The sequence below is a fragment of the Ptychodera flava genome, chromosome 2 (genome assembly GCF_041260155.1).
Source record: "Ptychodera flava strain L36383 chromosome 2, AS_Pfla_20210202, whole genome shotgun sequence".
NCBI lineage: Eukaryota > Metazoa > Hemichordata > Enteropneusta > Ptychoderidae > Ptychodera > Ptychodera flava.
The window spans coordinates 2,379,337-2,403,107 of NC_091929.1; the positions used below are offsets into that span (position 1 = coordinate 2,379,337).

The 23,771-nt window shown below is 38.4% G+C and overlaps 1 protein-coding gene and 1 long non-coding RNA gene across 2 annotated transcripts in view; one reads left to right on the forward strand and one right to left on the reverse strand.

Moving 5' to 3' along the window:
• The window catches only part of LOC139151373 (putative diacyglycerol O-acyltransferase MT1468), a 388,693-nt gene that overhangs the window by 184,400 nt on the left and 180,522 nt on the right, over positions 1 to 23,771 (reverse strand). The window lies entirely within an intron of this gene.
• Positions 504 to 19,953, forward strand: LOC139151325 (uncharacterized). Its single transcript, XR_011556402.1, has 3 exons — positions 504 to 1,040; positions 2,149 to 2,225; positions 17,346 to 19,953. It is a non-coding gene; the product is annotated as an uncharacterized lncRNA (long non-coding RNA).

A 23,771-nucleotide genomic window follows, 5' to 3' on the forward strand; every position in this document is an offset into this window, starting at 1 on the left:
TATCCATACACAATTGAATCTTACATATAGGGAGGAAAATGTGAGGGGCAGTCGTCAAATGGTATAGTATATACAAATTGTAAGTCGCCGTGGGGAGGCAGTTGCGAACATCTTTCCCTTCAACTTTTACAATTCTGGAAATTTTATTTTAACCATTCAAAATACATAAGAAGGGGCTATTTACATTTTAAACACGTCTGCTTGCCATTTTAAAAAAACCGCCAATACAAGCTGGCTATCTTTGTCATAGTATTGTGCACATAATGACATATTGCTTAATCTTTCTGAACTCTAAATATTACAAAAGCAGCATTGACCTGTTGCATCCGTAGCTGAGAGCATTATTCTTCCGGCTTGGTTTACATTTTAAAAGGAAGCTTTCCTTATATTTTTGTACTTCCCCCATGGATTCTCGACGTGCATCCTCGATATATGACGATTGCGTATTGTTTACCTCGATATGACTCACCGGTCAGCGAATTTTCTAAAAGGGGAAATTTATTACACATGACAATGTCTGGTTGAAATACCACGTGCGAGGGCGAAGTTTACGTAGTGGTCCGATCACGTCCGGTCAGCCTAATTTTACAAACATCCGGTGTTTGTGACGATGGGATTTGGGTGTAAAAGTGCTGCATTGTATCGTCAAGTGGTGACTATGTCATTCACAGCTGGGTGGCACTAGACATGATATACCACCAAAGAAATGTAAATCATGGACTTTAACCCCTGGAGGACACGAAATCACCGCCGACTTTCTCAACCCAGCGTGGGCGATTTCAGAACGTGTTGACGCACTTCAAACACACGGTATTTTACATTGCGCTGACAACAAGGACCGGGACAAGTACTTCTGCAGAGTTTTCACCGCCGTTCAAACACCGAACAGATTGAACACAGAGAAGTAAATCAAAGGTATTCGTTCCTTCATACAGGTTACCTTGGAATCTGGCCGTTTGTTTGGTAGCTCTCGTCTTACCAGTCACGCTGACTATCGACATACTCAGTAAGCGCGTCTGGAGAGCCTTTATATATTTGAGGTATGTTCACGCGAGACGTCCGTTATAAAAAGTCGGTGAAAATTCCAACCTATCGTGATCCGATCGGTCAATATGACGTGTAAATACCTATTATCGCTTGTTTTGTTGTCTGTATGAGTTTGTTATAGGTTTACTTGTGCATGGAGGGACTATGCTTGGAGCTTGCATAGGCAGTAGAAGCGAGAGAATGGTTTGTACATAACTCGACGCAATCTCAGGGGACGGGCAGTGAGTCACCGTCCACCATGGGACTGTATGCCATATGGCGATATCACAATAATATAGGTGTTGATGTATTGACAAGTAGTAAGCGAGAGGATTTACGTCCCTAAAAGAATTTGTGAGATGGCTATTTAACGACGAAGCCAACGGCTTTGTCCTCTGTTTTAGGTCGTGCAGTCCATCAGACGTCACATCGTTAATGGAAAATTATAGACCAATTAATCGCTGTTTCAGTCGAATACAAATTCGTTTCGCTTTGCTGGTGAAACAGATAGAGCGCGACAGGCTTTCCGACGCACACATTAACCTGATTAACAATCTGTTTCATCTCACCGCACTACCACAATAGACTACGCAGTGTCAAATAATTGCTAGTCATGCTGCTGCGCAGACGACACAGGCATCGGCACTTTCATCCACTAACTTGCCGACAGGGCACTTAAAATGTCTTAAAATTACGAAATTTGAGAGGGTATGTTCGTTTTGATCGGCAAGACCATTGGACGATGAAGAAACTGACAGTTTGGCAGGAATGGGGCGAAATTATCGAAACATGAAAGCATGAATGAGTCAACTGTTTCTTTGTGCGTGTGTGTCGAGAGAGAGAGAGTGTGTGCATTTAGTAAGCAGGTTAGATTACTTTGTTACTGGGATATGTTATTGTGAACATTCTCGACTGCTCTACACAAGTGTTTCATTGAGTGGAGAAGTTTAAATTGCCTGTGAAAAGGCGACGTCTGCACCCACTCCACACTCAGACAGGTTGTCTCAACTTAAATTCACAGTTTCCCGTTGAATGCTTTGATCATTGCCGTGCAAAATTCACAGAGCCGACAGGTAAGCGGTCATTGCTCCGCTGACCCTGTTCTTTCGTCTTTTACACTAGGGGGCGTTGACGCAGCCAAGGTGTTCCCTTGACGAAATCAAGTACATAATAGGAAGATCCATTCTGGGAATGCTGAGGTAAGAAATCATGACTCAAAACATCAGAGAACAAAGCTGTTTAAGAGAATAATTGTCACTCATGGGCTGCAGACCTTCAAGTGTTTGTCAGTGTACACATAGAAATCTGTTTTCCACAGGGAGACATGAAGCGTAGCTCACATGATATGAAGACAATTATAAGGCCATTGTTTGCTCTGTCTAACGACTTTATATCAAGACGATACTGTAGACGTATGATGATGGTAAAGATGGTGTTGACAATAAAGACGATGGCAATGACATTGTTTTTGTTGATATTATGATAACTAGTTGTTTTTGGTACTATTTTATTGCTCATTGCTGTTATGTACATTGTCACACTTCATCTCAGGTCAGGAATACAGGGAGTTGACTTGTAAATCTAAGATGCACTCTTCAATGTGGTACACATATAAATGTGACAAGTGCAACCATATCAGCCGTAAAGAGATTGTGAACAGCTGCTGTGTATGTTGAACCCGGTCGCCTACGAATCGGTATGCCCTGGGTTCGCCCTCCCTCGGTGTCGTGGGAATCACAGGCCGGTGTATACATAGTCACAGACGACTTAAACACTGTACACAACGGCCATGATGGAGACCGTTGCCGCTTTCGCTGCGATGTTACATATTCCGATTTTAATTCCACACTTTGACAGTGTCGACTTTTGTGCCAAGACCAATTTCTTCCACAGAAATGATATAGCTCTATGAAAATGACTTTGTGTCTCACAAAGTGCAGAAAGGGGGAAATATGAGCTTTATTTGAAGATGTGACAGAAAATGTGATGGATTCGGTTATTTGAAATATACTATTCATTTCTTCTGAAGGGAAATTAATCAGTAGCGCATAAAATTCCGCAATAGCCGCGAGACAGCAATAGGTATTCAAAGGAAGAAGGGCCGAGAGATAACAAAGAGCATGTAAGACAACACAATACAAAAAATATCAACGTAAAAACATATAACTTGGAAATCGCCATACTGAAGGTGTGTACTACCATGGATGTACTAGAAACTTTGTGTGTATACAGTTCTTCATCATCGTTAAATCTGTGAGAAATATTAAAGTTTAACTCGTATGGAAATTGATTTGTTCCAGATAATTCAAGATAAATGTACCACAGTTAGCAATTCTTGTTCCGTGTCGTGTAAATAATGCCTTTTCATCTTAAATCACGCCAAAATATGTAGTGCCCCTATTTCTGCGTTCATATTGCGGATATGTTTTTATTACATTCATTGAGAAATTGGTCAGAATGTCATCGTTCGAATTCGATGCAGACGAATAGAACCTGTCTCGTTTCCGCCTTGGTGATATATGTAGTTTCCGTTCAGATTACCATGGTTACAACATCACAACGCTAACTTTTCAGCAACAGTCACAATTTGAGATTACTCTTACGTGAAGTTGCATTCACAACACGATTAATCCGTCGTCCCGAACGCTCCTTCAATGTACAAACATCATTTGAAATACTCAGTGAACTGTGAAAGCCCTTAGTTTCTGGCTTTAAAAGGGAAGACTTGAGCAAAGACCAATCATGGAACTGCAGTTAACCAAATACCTTTTCTTTACATTACTGTAGTTCATTTAGGGTCGTTATACAGCGCTGTACAACAGTAACACCCTATTGATGCCAACCCTTTGAACTCATATACGTTCCTTCTGTTGGTATAATGAGACGACCATTTTTGTTCCCTTCAATCTTTACTGATCGACACACCCTCACTTGAGTCGGTTTCTTCGTTCTACTGATTGTTGTGCTGAATAAGTGGACGGTTTTACGTGACCTCCGCACCGTGACATCTTGGGTAACAAGACAGATGTTCGTACAAAACAAATGACTTGTTTTGATCGAGGTGACCATCGCCAAAAACGACTGTGTTTACAGAAACGAAACCACAACATATTATGTGCGAACAAACAAATAGGTATCTTGGGACCGACTTTCTGTACTTTCTGACGTCACATCTAGGATTCCAGTTGCAGTGGTTATTTTAACTCGGCATTGCCTGATCGGGTAAGATTCTTTGTCGATTGTTGGTAATTGCTGTTCTCAATGTGATGTGTCTTTAACAGTCAATGGTGCTCAGTTAAACAAGTTTATGAAACTTTTAAATCGCTCAGCGCAGTCTTTGTGATGTGTACAGTAGATGTCAACCAATGATAGACAGCAATTGTTTCAAATGTTATTGTTACAATGTGCAAGCCCTCCAGGGACAATTTCCAAGTCAATGCACACAATGGTGAAAGCGTAATGTTTGGCATATGGAGGTTTATCTGTTGACTTATTGTTTGTCCACACGTACAATAGGGTTTTTAATTATCTCAAATTAAATGCGTCACGAAATAAAATCGCTTTGTAATGTTCGGATGTCGTGACATACCGTAAACGTATACGTAATAGACTTTCGAAACAAGTTATGAATAGAGACACAATCATGGCTCTAGTCTTACTTTCCAAACCTCTCACTTCACTGCTGACACAATTTGATAATCGATGTAAGGCGCACTTTATTATGATTATTAATATGCCTGATATGCGTAAGCGAAATGACAAGCCGGAAAGCGAGACTCTACCAGCACGAACACGAGGTCAACTAATCCCTTCCTTCATTGTAAAACTAACAATATCACTGTGTTCAGAATGAATCATCATCGGACAGAGTTAACATAATTTCCGGCTGAAACAAAGACCTTCAAAATTTATCAAAATATGAAAATTAATGGAGTGGAACGTTCCTTTGATGGGATCAAGCATTTCGTGTGCATCGTGTGTGTGTCCATTCTCTGTATACGTGCGTTAAACTCGTGAAAACTGTAATCAACAACGCTTGACAAATGAGTTGAGGGACTTCCTTCCTAATACATCTACGTTATGTAAAGCCATATATTCAATAGTCTGCATATGGATTGAAACTCAAACCATCGGCACATTATGATATTGCTTAAATTTTGCGTGTTCAAAATGCTCCAATGTTCCAAGCTTACTGTACAGTACCACGCACAATAGTAGATAGGATTACGTCGACCAGTGAGCGGCTGCACGGAGGTAGCGATCGTCAGGGTGTCTGGGGTGTACATCTCAAACTATCCAGGCACATTTATTTATGGCTAGGTCGCTTGATGTATGTCATTCAATCGATCTGCCGACAGAATGATTTGACAAAGTGAAACTACCAGTTCTACAAATTCCTAATAACACATGAGATAACCTATCAGCTTCATTGATAGAAAACTAAGATTAACCTACATCAGTTTCACATTTGTTGTTGTCAATAACATATGTGACATATTTGCCCTTCTATCGCCATCAACGTCGACTAATGCTAATCAGACACCAACGATCGAAAACTAACGCTAATTTGCTCCGATTTCTCCAGAACAAAGCATCAGGAGATGCATATGGACTGTTTCATTTCCCCTCAGACATCTACAGAGTTGTCTGAGGTTTCGTAGCGGAATGTCCACCAGGCAAACCAGGCAAACGCCTACAGTTACCACGATTGTACACCAAAACATATCGAACTACACACCCAGTCAGTTTTTAATTTGCTGTAGAGGTGTGAAGCCAATCAAGTCTACTATCCGGGTCCTACTTTGAGTTAAGCAATTACCGATGAATTATTTTGAAGGTTTTCTTCTCAATTTGAGGCTATTTTCTTCGTGTAAAGGTACAGGTTATTTCAATTAGCCAGCAGTATGTATGTAATCATTTTCTCGTTTTCATATATCTGTCTTATCGCTTCGCTATTCATTTCTCAAATTTACTAACAGGAACTTCAAAAACATGTATGTGTATGTATTCCCTGTATATCCATGGAAGTACATACTATCGCCATGGTATATCTAAGCTTAGTCGATTTTATGGCTGTTTGTCAATTTCACGCGAGCTGACCGATTGAATAACAAAACACATCTGTACCTTTATTAATTAATGTTTAACGCCCTCCAAACTTTAGACCAGCATTGCACAGATAGGGAACAAATACAAACGTCCACATTCCTAATAGTACACGAGCCAATATGAGCTCAGTAATTATGCTGTTTTAAACTATCAGACACGGAAGTGCCTTTAAACGTTTGTGATACGCTGGTTGAAATTGTTGATTTACTTGCTGGTGAATTTCGTCAACAATACATAAACAATACATCAACAATACATCTGTATGACTTGATAACTTATACAAGCCGACTTTTTGGAACTGGAAACATTTCAATATAGAGCACTATCGCTGCCACCGAAGATACAATGTTGGAGTGTGCGCGTCTAAAAGAATATTTGCCATGCCTACAGTTGACGTCCACGTGATTCCAAGCTGAAAGCTGACATTGCAATCTGATAATCAGCGTGTTGATCACCAACATAACTCTTATAAATTTCAAAGACTGACTGCATCAGTAGATGAACATCAAAATATTGTGTTAGAATCGGTGTATCGGATCAACACTTTACTCGCCCTTAAGAAACTCAACGTGACTGAAATCAAAATAATATTATGCGCGGACCTTCCTCGTTTACTTGAAATACAGTGTCATAAGGCTTTAACCTGCTCGTAAATTCCATACCAGCCTAGTTACATTAGTGGAACATATCAGGGGTCAAAGTTCAATGTAGGGGCAAGCGCTCCGCTGTAAGGGACCGTGTATAATTCAAACATGGGTACGCAAACGAAATTCACCAAGTTTGCATGGTGTACATATGACATACAGTTGATGCGCATTTGCACAAGATAGTCGAAATGGTCAAACTCTTTCCCCGAAATACAGTATGTCTATAATGCTGTTTTTGACTTTGTAGATGAACAAGTCAAATGTTCTTTTCTGAAGCAGTAGAGTCTGCGAATCTTAGAGATTCAACACAATGGTGAGAGTGTTTGGCCACCCTAAGATAAACAGATGTTTGAGCATAAAGAAGACTGGACGTACCAGGACATGTGCAAAAGCTCTTCATAAATGATTTCTTGGCAGACGGGTGGGCAAAATTTTCCATATCAGTGGGCGGACCTGGGAAGGGGTAGGCGGACAGTTTTGCCCTAATAGCTGGCGGGAAAGGTATATTCTAATATTACAGAGGCAACTTTCAAGAATCCCTTTTGGCTAGTGGGGGTGTGGTTCAGCTTTGTTGATGCAGCGGGAGTGTATGTAGTGGGGAGGAGGGAACGGCGAAATTTCCTGGCTGAGATTGTGGTGGAAACATGATCATATCCAACATGTTACATATTTAAATGCATGTGATTACAGTTTCTCGAGACAGGCTGTATAGCTGCCCCTTATTTACTGAATGGCTGGCTGCCCCTTAGTTATGTCAAAGTTGAAAAGTCAAATAGAACAGACAAGCATTGAAGTTGTCGCACTTTTTCTTCAAAGTGTAGATAGGCCTAATAATTACTGCATATTAAATACTCAAGCACTGATACGAAAATTATGCCACGATATGTAAATTGTGAATGTGGTGAAGTCCATCCCATATTGTTCAATTTTCTGTAGCCTAGGGTCACTCAATCAGGCTTCGTGTGAACGCGGCTTTCAAAGGAGATTTATTACATTAGGCTATGTGAATAGTAAACTGATAGTTTGCTTGCGCTACTGGTGCTGTGCTAGTCTGTCACTGTATACAGAATCCATCATCAAGTCTGGCAGGACTCCAGCTTCACTGGCAGGACCTAACCCTGGCCTGCTTTGTCTCCAGAGAACGATATTAAGATAAGATGCTACTATTTTGATAAGATTTTAAGAGTTTGCGTGGATGAGAGATGTCGGCCGGTCACTGAATTGGTTGGTTCGAGTTATGCCCGGACGCGATCTGGAGGCGTTTATGGAGGTGAGTGGTCTGTCGAAGGAACTCGGCTAGCCGTCTTTGCATGGCCTCGTCTACGTCCAGGCCCTTGGTTTGGAGTCAGCGCCGGGTGTATGTTTTATGTTTAATGTTAGAAGTTTGTGTTTTAAGCATGATATGACATTGCCGTCATGTATCAGACAGCCGTGTGTGATTGGACAATGATTGGTGTTTCATGCAACGCGATGTAGTTAAACAGTAAACAGATTTCAATGTGGTAGTGGTGTAGTCACAGGAACGACACTCGTCAGAATACATCAAACATTACTTCTAGTCGCCCGAGTCCCTCACTTTATAAAGTTGCGTTTTGTTATGTGGTGGTCTCACACTCTTGTGTTTATCGATCAGAGCTTTACCAGCAGGTATGTAATTTCTAATATTACGGTCGAATCAGTTAAGGTTTTTTTTAAAGATTTTTTTTGTCATTCATCATGGCTTAACGGCCACAGTTGGACTTTGATTCATTGTTAGTTAACTGTGTTTGAGTTGAGGGTGTTAAGTGACTCTGTTCAAAGCTATACAGCCGAACACCTTTGCGCCAGGTGGCGATTAATTGTCGCTCACCTGACCTAGACCGCTAAACGAAGAACAAATTCTTGCATTTATGAATTTTTGGTCTTTCTGCTACTCCAGCACCAAAGTATTCGTAAATGTGTTCGTTCTTCCTTAATGTTTTCTAGATTGAAACTATAGACCTTGCAAACTTTCAAGTTGCTGCCGGACTGTTTAAACGGCCTGTCATGGAAGCTGCTAGACTTGGTTCAAGTCGGTGAATTTCTAGGCAGCTGCCTGCACGGAACTAAAATAAATAGCAAATTCATCGAATTACGTTTCCATTCACTGCTGATACAGAACACAGTAATAAGTGCCTCTATAGACAGTAGAGACACTATCTATGGTACTTCGAGTTGACAATAATGAGCTTTTGAAGATGACATTTGTTGACTTTCGTAAAGTATTGGCATTATCTGTCTTGAAGGCTGTCCATTGTATTGACAGTGATATTAGGAATCAATGAAGGTCAGCGTTATCATCCTAGCGTGCTGGAACTTCGTCATGAGTGGCATTTAACATATCGTGCATCTGTTTGGGGTTGAATATTATCGCCTCAGACCAATTAATTAAATCTAACTTTACACAGATAAGAGCGGTACACACTACGAGAACAGTCGACACTGTTGATATAAGTTCATTGATCTGTTATGTGTATTTACGGAGGGCATGCATTTACCATTTGTCACGTTGCAACGATTGTATTTTATAAGCACGGAAAAACTTGCTTTGATTTCTATCTTTCCACACAGTTATGTGAACAATGCAGCATATATCGGACTCGTAAAATTTCAACTTCCTAGTTTAGTAATTTGTCGCAATGATGTCCTGGATGACTGTGTGGACACATTTTCAATTTTTCACAAATGAACGATTCATGTGTGAGCAAATCTGACGTTGGCTTAGCCACTGAACTTGTCCGCTGGAACAATAGAATATTGCAATAAAAGAATAGTGTTCTCCAGAATTAATAGCATAGCACGGATTTGACAGCATCATTGAACGTTTAACATGAACACAGGTCTCCAGGGTGTGTTATATACTTCAAGTGCGGTCAAGGCCCAAAAGAATTTTAAAGAAGTATTCTTCGCTAAACTCGTCTGAAATAGTCTTGATAAATGCCAAACGATTAAGTGATTGAATGTATACCAACACATTAATGGCGTTTAGGTTTCTCTCATGGCATAGAAATAACAATTCAGACCTTTGTCCTGTACACTGCAGGCTGTGATAGAAACCAGTAATGATTTCTCTCTTGAAGTCTTTACTCTAGTGTTTAATGGAGTTGAGTTTATCCTCCGGATAAAGTGTGTTTTTGATTGTAATGGAATTAGAGGACCGTGCTGTACTCTTGTTTTCTTTTTAAACTTTAGCCACAGTCACTCCAACCACTATGCTTTGAAATTTAGCCACAGTCACTATGCTTTAAAATTTGCGAAACACTGTGACGATGCTTCAATGAGATGCTAACACACGCTCAGGTAACGTAGGCAAAATATTCAAAGAGTAAATTTTGCAAATGATTTAGATGTACGGCTGTTGAAGAAGTTATTCGACAAGTAACGATCCAGAATTCATCTTACATTTAACAATGTGGTGGGCAGCCATTTTCCTACGTGTATACAGTAGTCAGTGTTGAGCTCGTCCTAAAGAAGTCAGTCACACTGACTCAGTTCCCGTTATTATGAGGGCATGTTCTCGTCATCAAGTTCAATTCCAAAGTCAAAATGCTTGTCAATGCAAAAATGAAATTCGACACTTTCTGATGGATTGTGTTGCACCTTAAGTTCTTCTAATTCTATAGACGTCCTGCGGCGTCAAGGCCAACTTTTGGAATCAATATTTACATTAGGGTCGTCAAATTCCCATGTCAATAGCATACAGAAGCGGGTCAAGGTTGCGAGTCAAGCATTTCATACTCTGTAAGAGGACACAGCCTTAAATACTATAATCATCCGAAATAAGGGAGTGAGAGTTATTTTTTTAATATTTCAGACAACAAGTTGTCTATATGACAGTTTAGGCCGCGTTCAAAAAAAGTGGTGGGGGGGGGGGGCTGGAGGAATTCAGGGGGATTCGAAAGTTTTGGGGTAGTCGAGGGGGGGGACTTGAAAGTTTTGCTCTGCCTATAGGGGGGGACCTGAAAATATTTTGACTCCCAACATTTTGATGTCGTCCAATGGTTCTAATGTTAGTAATAATTAAACAAAATCTAGAACCGTTTTGTTGTATTTTATGTCTTTAATCTCAAAAAAGTCTAAAAATGTATGAATGCCATTAAATTTTCGTAGAACAAGTTGGCCTTGTAATGGGGCAGGAGCTACAACTGTTGATAATTTTTCAATATTTCTATGCAATGTATCAAACACAGTTTCTTGGTGTCTCTCTACAGAGTGCTGAAAAACACAATATTCAGTTTGTCAACAAAGCCTGTTTGTCTAAATATGACTCTGATGTAGTTTAAGAAGAGTTTCAGTCATAGGACACTCAATTGACAGTGAAACATACATCTACTTGTACACAAGATCCAGCCAGAGAGCAACACATAGAAGACTAGGGACTAACAGTTACCATGGATTTTTGAATTCTGGCATATGAGAACAATCAAATATTAGAGAAAAAAGATGGGGTCACCATAATTGATCTTATACAAATGTACGATGAAAAGTCAGTTTTTCTAAATCACTTAAAATCAATATATAAAACAATTCATTTCAAGTTCATTCAGTGAATGAAATTTTCACATCTCATTGTACCAATAACACAAAAGTAAAACTTTGAACAGTAAAGACTCTAATTTAAATGGAAAAATGTGTGACTAAATGGAATCTTTTATTTTTATCAAATTTGCCATTATTACACCCAAAATTTCTGAGATTAAAACATTATTTTCATGGAATATTTTAACCTTCCAGTATTGTCAATTTTGTAAAACATTTTATAAGTGGCATCTAAGTTGTATATGTCTTGTACTTTTGAAAAAAAAATTTTGGTAGGTCACTGTGCTCATTTTTTCACAATTTGGTTAAACGTAGCTAGGAATACACAATTTTCATACTCTCTCATGATTGTCATTTTGTGTGCTTTTCAGCTGGTGCCATTGAACTGGCCAGAGTTGGATAAACTTAAGTCGGCTTAGACTGAGAAATCCAAAAAGTTCACTGATGCATTTAAAAATGATTCAATTTAAGAACTTGCCCTGGGTATATGGCTCTACAACCTGCTGATATAAAGAGATAGTGTTGAACATTTGCATGCAGAACAACACATTACATGTTTTTTTTTACTCTGCGTGCATTCCTAATAAATATGCGGCTATATGGTAATTTTGGGGGGGGGGACTTGAAAATTTTTGAGTGTATTGAGGGGGGGACTTGAAAAATTTTGAGGGTATTGAGGGGGGATCTGAAAAAAAAATAAGATTTCAATCGCGATTCCTCCAGCCCCCCCCCTCACCAATTTTTTGAACGCGGCCTTAAATCCCGAGAAAGAATTGATTTACACAGGATTGTAGCATTATTTCGCACTCACAGACAATTTCTGATACAGAGTCGGTTTCAAATACGTCATCACGTGTTGTCATTATCTGGTTACACAGCGAAGAACAAAGCAACGTCTTTTTAAAAACAACTTTGAATCTGAACACTGGGCTTCAATCTGTCGATTTCAGCCAAACTCACCCCTGCATGTCCTCCTATACTCGTCTGCTCAGGCATAGAAATCTCAACAACAATGACGATTTTGTTTATAATGTTATACAATACGGCAAAGCTTTACACTTCGAAATTTGTGAGGTCAATTCTGAAATACATTATGCGAAAATTTTCAAAAGAGACAGAAGATATTATAATTGCACCGATCCTTGGGTTTTCAAAGACGAATTGTGATCACTAAGTTTGCCTGGCTTCTTCAAACAACGTGTTTACAGGACTAAATCCTAACAGTTTCTCGCCACCTGAAAGCAATCAGCACGATTGGAAGTAATTTTGGATAATTGGATGGTAAAGTAAGGTCGTTTTAACCTACAAATGTAAGCTCATCTGCTTTCTCTTTAAGTTACACACTTGTTTTCATGTCTAATTTGTAATATTGCAACATTCAACTATATGGCACCTCACATTTAGAGAAATTGAAAATATGAAGATCCAATCATCCCAAATTCGTTCCAATCGTGTTAATTCTGCAATTAAGCGTTGAACCATAAGTTTAGCACGATTTCAAGGTCGCTTTAAAAATGAAAGATCTCAGCCCTAGGAAAGTTGAGTAGGCCAACGGTCGGAAGAACGCATCGCCAACCGAGTAAGAATCCAAAGAGACGTTAAGACAAACCCTCTTTGTATGTTATTTGTAAGGTAGATATTAACATCATTTGAAATCGCCAAAGATGGCTGACGGACCAGTTTTCACCACGTATGCCAACCATCAGGTTTACTCAAAAATTCATGAGATATTTAAGCAGTTTTTCTTAAACAAAATTTGGACATGCATTTTCACAGATGTCCTAACATGTAACAATCTGTGCTAGGTTGTATTCAGATTACTTGTAGAAACTTGAATTTCTCAGTAGCTCCGTTCTGTCATAATACTTTTAGTGACCCTCTCCAGGTCTTTCTGAATCGATGACGTCACAAGCCTTCATTTACACTTGTCGAAGTGTTCCTATAAAACTGTTATGAACATGATAATGTTTCCGTCTTTTGTGAGAATCGGTATGAATTAGTTATTTAATATCTTATAGAGGAAGCCAGCTCATTCATATTCCGGTGCGTCTCTGCAGAAACCCCCGAGGATAGAATTTGTGACCGACAAGTGTGTTTTATAGACGTGTTTCAGATATATGGGATACTTCGAACATTACTCAGATCAAATGATTTTCACGTCGGATACTTTTAACATTACACATTTCCCTCATTTCTATCCATTACTCTATTTAGTGCATACAGTGGCGGCTGATTTGCCGCAAGTCCAGGCAGAGGTCATCTCGGGTCAAATTGATGGTACAGCTTTGGAACATCTGTTAGCTCTGTTTGTGGGTGTTTGGTCTCCCTTGATGCGCTTACATTCCTGTGTGAGCTTGATCGTTTCACAAACAGTGTTCGCCCGATTTACATTTATCACAACCAATCAAAATAGATTTTAGCCCTTAACTGAACTCCAGGAAGCATAAAAACTGTGTACACTGTACATACCTGTTGTCCGGTGTCGAAATCGAAAACTACTAAGGCTTGATAGAAACTATTTTTACGCTGTCGATGGTAAGACGATCCACAACGTATATTTTTCGTATCAGGCACGCTAACTCCATACTTTTCTACACTGAACAATTTTTAAGCGTTGAATAAACCAATGAAACTGTTGTTATACGTTCGATTTCGTGGTAGTTGTTATGGAATTCTGACCCTATACTCTATTACACTGGTACCCTTTGATTCAATTCCCACAATATGCCCAGTGATATTGGTCACTCTAAATTTAAGTGTGTATTCTTTCTGGGATTCTAAATAACTCAAGTGAAGAAATAGCAAAATAATTTGTAAAGTTCTGACTGCTTCATTGTAGGTATAAAGCGTACAGCATCTTGTAATTGCAGTTCTATGCAAACAACACACACAACAGCCTCTCTGTTGACCTCTCCAAACTTTTACAAATACCAAAGCGTGCATGTAAAGTAGTGTGCCTCGAAAGTGAAAAACGTAGACTTTTGCTCAAACTTTCCACAATGAAACCTTCAACCATTCACTTACCAACTCAAGAATGAAAAACCGGTTGTTACCATGCAAATTAGGTACTAGAGAAACAAATTGCTAAATATTTACCTATATTTGAAATTCAAAATGGCCGCCATCCGTGTGTTAACTCTAGTAGTCTATATGGGAAAAAATTAATTTCCGATTTCGAAAAACTAAGGCGGTGAAGACATTTCCTACTCCAGGAGTTTTAAAATGAGCTTCACAAGAGGTAGATTAGAAAAGATTTGTACAAAACTGAAATTCCGATATCTGCCCTCTAGACGCATTCTACCTTAACCTACACACTAACAAATTTGTAGTACAATTGTACTTTTTAATCGTCAAAGGGCTAGCAGTTTTGACCTTACAGGAAATGTCCCACAGCCTCGTTTTCAGTAAGTGGGGAATACTAGGAGTTCACAATTGAGAGAAAATGTGTAGTAACTTCCCCTGGAGAGTTTTACACGACATACAATCATGTAAGATACGTGTAACTATGCATAATTGCTGTAAACAAAATACAGAGTCCGTTTTCTCTCCCTCTATAAAGCAGTATATATATATATATATATATATATATATATATATATATATATATATATATATATATATATATATATATATATATATATATATATATATATATATACCTTTCTCTGTCCATGCCCTTTACCTTATTTATAGTATGGACTGTCAGTGACCTTATTCATTTCAATGGCATAAATAATGATATTAAATTCCCCATCAACATTTACGTGGCAAGGAAATGAGTACGTCTATATTTCAACACATTAATGTACCAACTACCCTGTAGTTAAGCACGTCAAGTTAATGTTTTGTATTGCCTTGTAGTTTTAACTTTCAAAAATGGAAAATATATGTTGTACACGCGTCTTCACTTTTATGATGTACTCGACATGATCTGTGTCGACAGCCCTTCTAATCTATGCAGTTATCACGTGACAGGCATACTGGGGACATAAGAACGCTTCATAGTCACACAATACACACATTGCCCAACGAAAATGAATGCTATCCATCGAATTTCTCTTGAGTGACGGCTGTCGCTGTCTCGGCTAATTGGCTGACATTGAGCAATCGACCAGAACTTTTATAATATTTCCAAAAAGGCCACAGCTGTTAGTCATCAAAGAAAGAATTTCAACCGTTTTCTGGTTTCGCGGCCTCATGCTTTCCCTCAAGACAGCTCAACACAAACTTTCAATAAACTCATATACTATATTTAGATGTAAACCATAACTTCGCGACATCAAATGCATGTACTTTTACTCCTTGCGACATTTTAAGGCATTTTGACATAATATAAGCTGCGCAGAACGTCGGTGCATTTCATCAGTTTCATTAATTGTACGGAAGCAAAATGAGGTTTTGATCGAGGGATATTGATGTTGCTATTCCTATGTCAGTGTGCTTCTTTTTTCTGCATCACCAGACAGACTGATGCATAAAAACGTAGAACGGAGACAGGCAGATAGTTAGATCTCAGGTAGGTCTGAGAATAGAGAGAGTAATGTACAGACAGACAAGCACGGACAGAGATTAGCAGACATGCAGATAGATGGATGGGAATGAATGAATGAATGGATGGATGGATGGAGAGATAGATAGATAGATAGATAGATAGATAGATAGATAGATAGATAGATAGATAGATATGTTGATAGATGGAAGTACAAAGAGACAGATATATTACCATACAGAATAAAACAGTAAGACAGAGAGACAAACACACAGAGGAAGAAACAGATGTTGGAGTGTTTCTTCCAACTGTGTCCTCGCACTCTAAAATTACACAGTGTAACATTCCATGAGAGTGGTGTCAGTACTCTGCTAGGCTGGCATTCCGATGTGTCTACGTTCACTGCTATCATTACCCAACGTGCTTGCCGTGTCAACTTTCCCAAGAATTACACGAGTTAAGTCTCTTGATTTGATGGTGCAGACACCCAGACAACATAATGTGTTGCACTCGTCTTGTCATGATGACACGATTCAGCAAAGATATTAACGTGTGTGATATTAAGTCGTTGTCTTTTCCATCCGGATTGTCCTCAAACATTGTTAGTGTTTAGCTCGTGACGTATAGCTCACAATCAAATATGTCTAGCACACTTCTTCTTTTGAATGCAATCCACATGTGCAATGCAGCAGTTTGCCTTGAAAATTAACTTTATGTGGAAGCTACATGTAGTTGACCTTGCGCTATGTTGAATCACTGATACACTCATATTAAGTATGGTATTGTGTTTTTGCAAAACCTTTATTGTACTTTATGATCAAGATCCCAACTGGGATACGATTTCAATGAAGGCTTAGCCTACTTTACTTTACTCATAACTACAATTACTCCAATGTGAAAAGAACATACTGTCTTGTTTCTTTGGAGAAATTGGCTTGCTCAGATTTCACTACTGGTCTCAACATGGTCAAAATATAACAAAAGTTTATGTCTTTACATACAACAAGATTGGAACTAATTTGGGATAATTGGATCTTCACAATTTTCAAATTTCTCGAAAGTGTTAGACGTCCTATAATTGAATGATGCAATTTTACAAATTACTCGTAAAATAAGTGTAAAACTTAAAAAAAGATGAGATAACATTTGCAGATTCAATCGACAATACTTCACCATCCGATTATCCCAAATTAGTTCAAATCGTGTTATACAGGGATATTGACTCTACATAGCCTACAAGCTGCTAAAATTCTGAACGGATAAATTAACCCGTTCTCATTTTTACTTGTTTCCAAAATTTTTCCAAAAATCACTTCCAGTTAAAATTGTCGAAAAGTCTTTGGAACGTTACTTTCTCCTCTATTCATCCGTACGTTGACAAGTTTATCCGTTGATATCGGATCATGTTTCTGCTGACTTGTGTTAATTAATCCAATCAATTAAGAAATTGATTGCCAAACCAAATCGTTTATCGGTAGATAATTTGATTATTTGTGTTTCGTTTCCCTCTTTTGCAGACTACCATGGTTTTGAGGAGTCGTTTTGCCGCATTGCTGACATGCGCACTGATATGACACACCGAGGAACGGACGGTTTGCACGAGTGACGTCATAACGACCTAAATCTACTGATTCCAAGAAAACCCACATCACCAAGATGAATTCTGTTTGATAAGAAAACTTAACGTCATATTCATGGAGGCTGTGTCTTTTTCCTGAACAAGAAAGATTTTTTATAAAGTGCATACATAACATACAATTGCTGAACGCAATTGATATGAAGTAAACACTCAACCTGTATATGGTCAACACAGCCTTCGCTAAATTTGAATCATACTGCCAGGACTGCAAGGAAATTTGTGGGACCACTGTACTTTGTCTACTAACAGGCCTCGTTTTCGGGACGTGGCGGGACTGATACTGTTTTCTGTCAATCTTTCTGTCAAACGTTGACTTTAATTACTATCATTGGCAGTCTTGTCTCCCGTGACGTGTAGACTACAAAGCAATTGAAAATACTTGTTTCATCAAAGCGTCCTAAAATCGTCCATTTTCAGCACCATTTTAACATCGTACGCAAAATGTCCGTATTCACAACAGACGACGAAGAGAGTCAAGACAGACCCACTATGGCTGTAACGCCACTTACAGATGAAGACATACATCAAGTTGAAAGTTTCTTTCGTAGTCGTCGAACTCAAGTTTACGTCTGTCCAGGTCTTGTGAACTTGTACTTCGGAGGCGCCGAGAGCTTCTCAAACTTGATGGGTTGGGAGTTGCATACTACAGGAATACCGACACTATTGTGGGATCCGAATAACTTCGACACGTCGAAATCTCAACTACTTATTTGCATCGCCGAGAGAGGGACGGGTTTCACTCTATGGCAAGACCGTATCGATTACCACAGTAACTACCAGGCGTCCGACAAAACCTTCCATACACTCAAAACTTCTAAAGACAGAAGAACCCTGGCTGGGCTAAGCTTCGACGATGAGCGAGCCGCGGCTGATTTACTGCGCACAGTGATGTCGATGACCTCGGCACTGGATTTGAACACACCAAAGGGCAAGAAGAATAAAAAGAAGAGACGGATTCCTAAACCACCTAAACCTCCCATGAAGACCGATATTTCCTTGCCATGTTGTTTTGAACACATTACTAGACTTGAAAAGAGCGATAGGGATCACATCATCACTTTACGTACCCTCGTTCCAGACGGAAAAAGCAGAGAAAAGGAATACCGAACATTTAGACGATAAACATACCATCACTAATAAAGGCTAGAAGACGCAGTACATATTAAAATTGTGTTTCTAAATATTTCAGAGTCCTGATCATTTTTGCCATCGACAAATTCCGCGCTTACATTTTGAGAACGTTTGTTGAAATGGTAATTTATCACAACAATAGACAATTGGGCAGTCGTAAAGGCTTTATTTACAGTCAGAATGCAAAGTTTGTTTCTTTGCTGTCAATGATTTGTCGCATAAAATCATGTAATGAATATTCAGTCGTTTGTTGACAGAAAAAACGATTATCTGAAACTCACTTCATTAAGTATACTGCATTTGCTGATTGTAAACCATTGACATTTTGACACATGAAGATTCCAACTGAATCAAAATCTTCTCGTCGGCATGGTACGATGGCATCGAAATCGCTGTGGCTGAGTATGTTCTTTAAAGTGATTATATTCGATTCGATGAATGACCGCGATTGAATAAAAGCTGTACACAGCTTGCATGAAAGCGTCGTGTTGGGGGGGGGGGGGGGGCGCAACCGTTCCGTCCGACGTTCGAATTCGGATCTTGTCAAGGTTGAAAAACAGCCGCATCTCAATCCACCCGTCACACTGAAAGACACGTGACCGTATCGCATGTGTCAAGTCGAGAATATCTGAATGAATACTACATATCACGTGATATGACGTGAAAACGTCAACGTCGGTAGTACCAGACTTATCTTTGAAATCATTTGGATGGATATCAACAAATTAACACAAAAACAATATGCTGTTGAGTATATTTCAAGCTACGTGAACAAGTCACGTGCACTGGCAAGCCAGTGATAAATAGTGTTAGTTTCCTTAGAGTTTTACAGTGACTTTACTTCAGCACACATGCCCGTGCAGGTCTGGGCACTGCTTTAAAATACAATCTTTTTGTCGGTAATTCTACCGAGTCACTCTTTTGTAACAAGTGTTTGATATAACTTTTACTTAACTGCATTTGTATTTTAACATCGTTTACCCTTAGCGTTTGATAGCATTTGATTTGACGATGTTTTTAAAAGTAAAAATCACTAAAGGCCACTGAAAGAAATAGTTAAGATTGGGTTTTGTCAGACCAGCCTGTCAATGATATAAATAGTTTCAACTTAAAAACATGACACTATTGTTATGTACTTTTGGCAAGCACTTAGTTTGCAAGACGGCCAATATAATACTTTGTATTTTCATATAAAATGGAGACGTTGCCGCAAACGGAGAAAATACTGACAATGCATTTTTCTAACAGACCAAGAACATCGATGAAAGTTAAGAAAATGAAAATACACTACAATATCATTGCATTGTAAATGATGCGAATCAGAGATAGAATGCTAAATAAATTTATTGACGCAATTACCGTGTAGTAGATGGTCTTGTTGCTCTCGGTTATCTATTGTATAGGTAGATAGATAGATAGATAGATAGATAGATAGATAGAGAGAGAGAGAGATAGATAGATAGAGAGATAGAGAGAGATAAATAGATAGAAAATAGATAGATACATAGACAGACAGACAGATAGATAGATAGATAGATAGATAGATAGATAGATAGATAGACAGATAGATAGATAGATAGACAGATAGATAGATAGATAGAACACGCATACATTCATACTTAAGGTAGAATGCGCTCCAGGGATAGATATTTGGACTCTCTAATTTTCACAAGACACTTCTGGTCTACGGCTTTGTAGAGTCCTTTGGGGAAGTTCCAGAAGTACTCCAACATCAGAGTTTTGTGAAAATCGAAAATGTAACTTTTCTTCGTAGGGTTCACGCAGGGAGAGCGGCCATTTTGAATTTCAAACACCGGGTATCAACATTTGCACGGTGACCCCTTTCATTCATTCGTAATTTCGAAAGAATGCTTTTACATTTCTTCGAGGAAAGTGAGAGAAAATATGGTCTTTCAGTTTGGAGACGAATACTCTCTTAAAATACGCACATACAAAAGTACATGAATCATAGCGCTTTTTTCGAGTGGCTTTGTATGAGACAGCACGAATGCATGCATACATACATACATTCATTCATTCATTCATTCATTCATTCATTCATTCATTCATTCATTCATTCATTCATTTATTCATTCATTCATGCACGCATGCATTAATAAGATAGTTACATTATGCACTCAGTCGTAGATTAGTGCAAATACATAAATAATACATTCACACATATTTACGTAAATAACATACAGACAGATCGACATATGTACAACATACATGCAGGCATTTATACCTGCATGCATATCTACGTAAACAATCATTACGTCATATTGACATCTATATAAGATGCAGGAACATATACACTCAGAGCAGAAGAAGCAATGTAACATTATACTAGACTGCACTGTTCACGTAACGTTGTCGACGTTGACGCATACATGTACAGTCACTTGTAAATAGAGGAATATCTCAGAGCTTGTCTGTGTTTAAGAATCACGTTTTACTGTTACATAAGTGAAAGCTTGTTTACTTCAAAATAACACAAACACAAAATACACAAAACAAAACAATCCTTATGGATCTCACGTTGCAAATTTTTGTAACATCTATGGTGTATATTCTGTTCACATTCACAAAGACTACTAATGAATCCAAATTATTATATGTTACACGGTTAAGGAAAATATTAAAATGTTGGACAAAATTTTAACATCTCCATCATCCTAAGTCTTTCGTTGCAGTGACAAACTGTTCAACGTACGAATTTCCAAATTCTGTCCCATTCACTGACAGACGAAGAAGAGTTCATTGTGACAATAGGTATCAACCCCCCCCCCCCAATTAAAAACGCGCTTTAGTCATGTTAAAATGCCATCTCTCGTTATTTGAAGAATATCAACGCTATTCCGTTCACGATTGAAATGCTTACATCACAGCAACATAACTAGAACTAAGCCACTGGTATAAAAGTAGTTCATTAGGATAACTAAGCCACCTAAGTTAAAGGTATAAAAGCGATTCATCAAGATCATATCTATTTCCTAACATTACAATGAGCGACATCTTGTGGTGTTTGATTCTGCTAAATCAATTCCAATTTCTTTTTCAGCAAAATGTCTCGAAACAAACTTTGAAATATTGTGTTGGTAATGTTGTATTATAAAACACCTTTTCAGAGGTTTGTACTTAACTTCTTCCAAGAATATTACACCATTTCTTCAAATTTTGAACCAGCTTTGCAGCTAATTATAATAATGCATTATACTCAAAACAAGTGCACATAATTCTTGTGATGAATATATGAACAATCCAGATCGACTTTTTACATAATGCTATAATTAAATTATGAAAGCATATACACCTGACAAATGTGAATATTTCAATACAGGCGCTGTCGGTAAAATCGAGATTTAAAATTTTCCTGATTCTCTTCATTATCAAGCATTGGGAGAATGTCTGTTTACATCTTTCTTTGAAATCTAATTTAGCATTTGTTTCCCATTATTTCAGGATGCAATATGTATCTATATTTTTGAAAAAAGAATTAATGTCAGACGGGTACTCATGTTACAAATAAAATGCGTTATGATTGATTAGGTATTTACATTTCTCACTGTTTGAAATACATAACACGCTTATAATAAACAATTTTGAAGAGCATGTAGGGGTCGGCACTAAAACATTTATCGCCGCATAATGTAATTTAATCTGTCAGCTTCAATTCTCTGAACTTCGAGACAATAGCCACCCTTATAAAAGAATGGACGTTGCCCGCCAATAGACCTTTTCCCGTTATCCCACAATGCATTGCTGTGACCGTTTGAAGCTCTCTAAAGCAGTTGAAACAAAATATGCTTAATGATTGTATACATATTGTATCACATTGTTCAGAATGCCAGAGCACTGTGTGATATGACAAATTATATGCCAATTTCTCGACTTTTTCATCGCCAACAGATGGAGCAATGGCGTCGTTCAGTATCCCATAATATTGTCACATAAACCATACCAAATATTACCTTTGCATACGCAGATGAATGCTATTAACGTCAAATTTAAATTCTGAATTTTGCAAGTCTTGTTTCCGCTTAGTTTCAGCTTTTATTGTCAAAGTTTCAGATCGATTTAACTTCTTAATGGCTTAAATCTCTGCCAAATGCAGAACTCCCCAAAATATTTAAAATAAACTATTAGTACAGACAGATTGCTATCTTAATTCGTAATTTTTTCATCTGTATTCGAAGACCTTATTTTTGCGTTGTTTCTTGTGCAAAATTTAATTTTAATGGATTGCTCTCGTCGAGCAACAATTCAAGTTTTTGTTTGTAGTTGTTACTAAAACTAAATTATGGCGGAAAATGCTGTCTGAAATAGCCGTGTCAATGTAATGAGCTGTTACGGTGTGGTCGGTCAACTGAGAATCCCGAACGTGTGCCTGGTAAGACCCTGGTAAGATGAGTGATGGCTGTTTTGTTTGTATGTTTGTTGTTTGTTTGTAGGCCACCCTATCAGTATCCAGGAGACTGCTGACTATACTACACTTTCGAGGCGCATACTACCTTAAAAGAACTGAACGAGATGGATGACATCCCCCGGCAACTAAACAATTCTCAACAGCTTATCTTCAGCACACGTGGCGGAGGGAATGCAACAGAAACTGACGTATATTTTGCTTCTTCCACTCTTACTTCAAGCTACAGCTGCTATGACTGGTGACCAGAGAATTTAATTACGACGATGATAATAGTTCTTCTATTTTTTCATTACTTCGCCTATCTTCAGACACCTTATCACAATGGCAGGCACTTTATAATTCTTCACTCACTAAGTGGAACCAGGCTCCAGTCAGAGGACGGCAAAATCCGGCGGGCTGGAGGTGGTGGTGGTGGTGGTGGGGGGGGGGGGTTTATCTGAAATTTGAAGACTGCGAGGATGGGTCAGCATGAGTACCATGTGTGACATTGTAGTTCGGAAATATCCTAAGACTAGTATCATTTGACGTGCGTATCTGGATGTTTACCGTGCAATATCACGACTAATATGTTACGGTAACTGTCATTAGGATAGAGTGATATTAGAGTGGGTATTATGATGCATAGTGCAAATACAGACAGTGGTCACAAAGTAAATGTAGAGTAGTTCAATATGCTTCAGTAGGAAAAGGAAATGCTATGAAACAGAACCAACAAAAGTTCTAAAAACTCTGTATTAAAGTATATGA